Raw genomic sequence first — 6228 nt, 5'->3', positions numbered from 1 at the left:
GGATGTCAGTGAAAGATTTTTTTAATGGACCAAATGGGCATAATAGCGGTACAAGATATAAATGTCAGTGATGCAAATATCTATTTCTCCCATTTACCATCTTTCTTCAGCCTTGTTTAGGCACCCACCACCCTCATCCCTGGCTGAACCAGCACCTATAGAAAATGGCACTTTAAATGAAATGTTTATTTGCTAGTTGCAGCTTTCCTTATGGTCTCTTCATGGTGTCAATTTTCCTGTGAGATGCCAAGGTACTTGTATCTACTCTTAGTGTCTACAATCTTGGCTTCTGGGAGCACAATCTCCTCAGTTCTGACTACCTTCCCTCTCTTTGTTACCACTCGATATACTTCTCCTGTCTGAATGCCATTTTGCTTTAAGATGTCGTTGCTGTAGATCCTTGTAAATTCTTGCAATCCATGTAAAGGAAGTGAGAAACGATTGCTCCATTCTGTAGTCGGTATCTGTAGCCAGTCTTGTTAATGATCTTGCTGACGGGTTTCAGGCCTATGCAGAACAGCAGTTTGGTTCAAGTCAATTTTATTAAAATGGCACAAAATCACAACACTTGCCTTAAAGCACTTTACACTGTAAAGACACCTACAATAATTTAAAGAAAACAGAGAAAACCCAACATTTAGATGACCCCATATGAGCAAGTGCTATGGTGACAGCTGGAAGGAAAAATTCCCTTCTGACAGGAAGAAACCTCCGGCAGAACCAGGCTCAGGTAACAGCGGCCATCTTCCATGAGTAGTTGGGGGGTGAGGGGAGGACCACAGGACAAAGACATGCTGTGGCAGAGAGCCAAAGATTAATAATAACTAATGATTAAAGCAGAGTGGTGTACAAACAGATGCGCCCTGATTATTCAAGACCTTGCATGTTAGGAGAAGGATTTTCATTTCAATTCTGTATTTAACAGGGAGCCAAAGAAAAGAAGCCTGTATGTGCAAAATATGCTCGCTTTCTAGTCCCTGTTAGTCTTCTAACTGTAGCTTTTTGGATCAACTGAAGGCTTTTCGGGGAGTTTTTAGGACATGCTGATAATGAATTACTCTGGCCTAGAAGTAATAAATGCTGAACTGTGTCACTCTGAGACAGGATATTTCTAATTTTAGAGATATTTGAAGAAAAGGCTCCTACATATTTCTTTACTGTACAAACCAAAGGACATATCCTGGTCAAAAACAAACCTCACAGTATTACTGGAGGCGAGGGTAATGCCATCCATTTATGTATAATGGAAACAGAAATGTTACCAGCACAGAATCTGGTAGAACGTCTGGTAGAAATTCAAGATTTACACAAACAAATTGTAGGCTATTAGATAGATAGATCAAACCACACAACGCAGTAACTTTTAATACCTATAGCATAACTCTAATTACTGCAAAAAATATTATGGTTAACAGTACTGAATGCTGCATTGAGGTCTAGCAGGACAAGCACAGAGATGAGTTCACTGTCAGTGGCCAGAAGTAAATCGTTTGTAAAGTTTACTATTGCCGTTTCTGTATTGAGCTCTGAAACCTTACCGAAACTCTTCAAATAAACCTTTTCTCTGCAGATGATCAGTTAGCTGTTTTACAACTGTTACCCGTCACTGACAATCCCGTAAACCTAACCAAGTCCAAATCCTGATTTCAAGTGCCTTTCCTTACTTTAATATTGGAGCACATGATAGTATTTCAGTTTAGTCATTGGCTCGGCTTATATTGTCATGACTACAGAAAGCTTTCCTCATCTACAACCAAGGCAGGTCAGCATAACCTGCTGGATCGAAGATTACTTTAATCCAGCTTTCCTGTATGAGGGACTGAAATCTGAAGATAGACCTAATCATTTACAACAGAGTGCATGTGAGAGTAATGAAAGGCCTCAGACTGCAGCTTACATTTTTCTGAGCAGCTTATCAGACCAGTACAGTGTTTTACTCTAGCCTGTCTGTGGCTGTTGCTTGATGCTGACAGAGCGACTTGCAAAAACCACAGGGGTGGCTCTAAAGGTGTTGGGCAAAAAGAAGCTCTGGCCTGTTAAAAAACACCAGTCAACCTCTTCATTCATTCAAATTTAAGTTCAACTTTACAATTTAACTTTAAGCTTTATGAAAATTAAACCATAGGATGTTATAAAGATTATCTTTATATTTGTGTCATTCTTATCATTTGTAAACAATGAAATTACACACATACAGGTGTGTAGCTGCAGTAAATGCCTTTGCTGCAGTCTGACACCTGTGCATCTCACAATTCACTGTGATTGATGGTTCTATCATCAATAAACACCTGTTTCATAAAAGCATATGTCAAAGAAGGGCTTCAAAGAAGAGTGCTTCAAGAAGCCTTGAGAACAATCACAGAAAACTAATTGAAGAACTTGCTGAGGAGAATTCAGACTGTGCTGCAGTCACAAATATTGATTTCTATAACTTGATTAACCTATGTTATAATTTTCCAAGCAGAATATAATTAAATTAAGCTTACGGGTAAGTTCAGTATGGAAAATCTGTAATCATCCCTCTGCCTGCTTTCCCGGATGTTCAGCTGCTTTCCTGTTCTTTGCGTGACTGCCGTTGTCTCACACTCTCAGTGTCAATACTGACATCATTACTCCAGTCCAATCATCTTCTCGCCTGCCTTTTTTGAGCCAATCAGCCTCTGCTTTATCTTCACCACCATCAAAATCTAGAATCCAGTGCTTTCTGTCCTAAATCCTATCACTGCTGAGATCACATTCTGCCTTGACAGGTCATCTTTGTCTAATTGCCATATACGTTAATTCTTCTTCATTTAGAGCCATTACAGATTTAGATTTAGAAATAAATACGGTGAAATCATTAGATACTAAATCAAAAGGGAATGTCAAGAAATACCTGCAGAGAATAAGGCAAGTCTTGAGGAGTCAGCTGTACTGGAAGAACAAGACACAGGCAATCAGCACCTACTCCCTGCCAGTCATCAGATACCCTGCTGCGATAATAAGCTAGCAAAAGGAGGAAATAGAAGCCATTGACATCAAGACAAGAAAGCTCCTTAACATACATAAAGGGTTTTCTCCCCAAATACAGCACGCTGAGACTACATGCTAAAGCATAAGGGAGGAGGCCAAGTAGCAGTGAGTGTGAGTGTCGGAACAAATATCCATGGGTACATCAGGAAGATGGCCACAACTGGCTGTGTACTTAGTGAATACCCTCGTCAGCAGAAACCCAATAAAGAAGAGGAGCGAGAACAGGAACCATCGTGGACTGCCGGCAGGTACAACTGGGAGATAAAAGAAGTGGCTGATATTGAAAAATCCTCCAATGGCTGGACAAAGTTGGACAGATAGTTGGAAAGATAGCACAGAGGCAGTAATCATGGCAGCACAGGAACAAGCACTAAGCACAAGATGGGGTTTACTAGACCAGATGAGACCCCAGATGCAGGTTGTACAAGATTCAAACAGAGATGTGAAATTAGGGCTGAGCAGCTTTGACAGCTTGGGAGAAATACTGATGCCTAGTTATTTTATATTGTCATTGTGAAAGTGATGGGATGTCACTAGGGCTGCCACATTCCAATTTTTGTTTTAGAGAATCAAAATCAAAAGTGGTTTATTATTGGGAACATTTGCAGTTGATGTGTTCATCATAGAAGTAGCTTACGATGTAGCTGATGTTTCTTTTTCTAACAGATTGAGTGCACCCTTTGTGGGAATAAGTTCCACTGCACATGTGTTTACTATATCTTACCATACCATACCATAATTTATTTATAAAGCACTTTCATATAACAAATGGCAGACCAAAGTGCTGTACAGCAGAAATATAAAAAGTACAATAAGAACAACAAATACAATAAATAAATAAATAACAATAAAATAATAGTGTCAGTTACCCACTGAGTCAAAAGCCAACGAATAAAAATGAGTTTTTAACCAGGATTTAAACACCACCACTGAAGTAGGAAGAAGATGTGAAGAGGAAGGTCATTCCAAACTTAGAGTACACCTTGCATTCTTAATAGTGGCCTCGAAGTTTCAGCCAAGATTTAGGGACTGAGAGCAACAGCTGCAGCAGATCAGACAAATATACAGGCGCCAGACAATTTAAGGATTTAAAAGCCAGTAAAAGGTGGACAGAACTGGAGTAATATGCTCAAGTTTGAGCCATCCATGACTTAGCATCGCTAAGACAATCAAACAGGAGTCTAATTGAGGAGCTATCAGAGCTGGCAATCGTCACCATATAGATGACATGAAATTCCAGAGACACAGCAGGAAATACAATGAAAACAGTTGTGGCCCATGCGATACACCCCATGGCAAAGGGGGACCAAGGATGAGACCGAACCCAACCTAACACAAAAGCTCCTGTTAGAGAGATATGATTTTATCCACAAAAGGCCAAGCCGGAAATTCCCACACAATGCTGTAGTCAAGAGATCCATGATCCACCGTGTCAAATGCAGCAGTCAGATCCAACAAAACAAGCAATACATGTTTACCACAGTATGTCGCTAAAAAAATGTTGTTCATAACCTTTATGAGAGCTGTCTCTGTGCTGTAAAACAGCTTAAGCTGGACTGAAGAGCTTCTGAAAATTGAAACTTAGATAGTCCATCAGCTGAGTGTGAACTATTTTTTTCCTCAGAACGCAGAATTTATGGTGTTATACAAAACACAAGGATTATGTGAATTAACAGCAATGAGTCGACTGTTATTGGCAGTCTTTTGTGGCAGTGTTTGTGAAACATCCATTGAGGATTTCTTTTGCTGTTCCTGTGTGTAAACCAATGCCAGCTGTATGCCACATAAAATCTTTTTCTATTTTATTGTATATTTTTTGTTGTTGTTTTTTCTTCTTCTACTGCATTAATTTTAATGTCTCTTATGGTAACATCTTGAATAAAAAAGTCCTTATCAAACAAATTTGTGTGCGTGTTTTTTTAAGGTATGCAAGATTCCATCGAGCTGATGGGTGGTGTCTTGGGAAAATCTCAGCTTGTGATTTATGTTACAGAAACAGAGATATGAGACTAAGCAAAAGGCTTAGATGTGATAATATAGATTTTTTCCCCCAAGGTCCTTAAACTTGTCAAACAGCCTAACATACTGGTAGATAAAGGCAACCATTATGTGAAAATGATAAATCTGCAGATGCAACATCTGGAAAACAGAAAGTTGAATATGTAAATAAAATTAACAAGGTAATGTAAAAAGACCGATAACTGATACACTGTCTATTTATTTCAGCTATTTCAACTAGAAATAGTTGCAATAAAGTGTCCTTTCACTTTACTGAGTGGCTTTGGTGTATTTATTAGATGACAATTGATAAATATACACTAATTATGTATAACTGTATAACCTGCAGTGGCCTTTTCTCTGAGAGTAAATAAACAGACTGGTTCCTATATAGCACTTATCTACTCTATCTCAGCACTCAAAGTGCTTTACACAACTTGCCTCATTCACACAAACACTTTTTTTTGATACTCTTTTATATATGGAGTGTATCCAACATTTCCACACATTCATGCTCCGATCGATGCAGCAGAGAGCAACTTGGGCTTAGTATCTTGCTACCACCAGCCTTCCAATCAGTAGGTGACCTGCTCTACCTCCTCAGCTAGTGTTGCGCTACAGCTATTGAAGGTAAAACTGGCGCTACACAGCTCAGGTGGGAGACTTATTGAGAATTTTTAATACTGTTTGGTGTACATGTGTGTGTGGATTGAGCATTTTTGGTTTTGGAATGAATGTTAGTGTTTTTATTTAATATGACTGTTAGGCACTTGGTCTTGGGCTGGGTGTCAATAGTGCTGAAAGATTTTTGACAGAAACACCTGGTGGTGGGTCCCCTCTTCCACATTTCCTTTATAGTTCAGCACTCTGGGTTGTGAAGCTGATGTGTAATGTATTTTTTATTCCGCTTCATTAGGGCCCTAAAATACTGTTAAGTCCATCCCAGCCTCTCTCACTTTTCATTTGTTGATATTGATTTCAAAACACCATTAGGTCACTGACATTGCATTACTGTATTTATTTCCATTAAAAGTATATTTCATCACTGAAACCACCCTTCTTGGTGTATTGGTATATTTTCAAACTTATGTAGCCTTTAATTTACTTTGCAGGCTGCCTCAGCCTGTAGGTGGATCAAAGTGCGGGACTTGAGACAACGCTTAAACTTAACAGAAATCTCTTTAAAACATTTTACTATGAAACCCAGGTAACTCTGGA

This window comes from Perissodus microlepis, chromosome 22 (genome assembly GCF_051167445.1).
Source record: "Perissodus microlepis isolate ML-2025 ecotype Zambia chromosome 22, ASM5116744v1, whole genome shotgun sequence".
In the NCBI taxonomy this organism is placed as follows: Eukaryota; Metazoa; Chordata; class Actinopteri; order Cichliformes; family Cichlidae; genus Perissodus; species Perissodus microlepis.
This window is presented reverse-complemented; position numbering follows the sequence as displayed.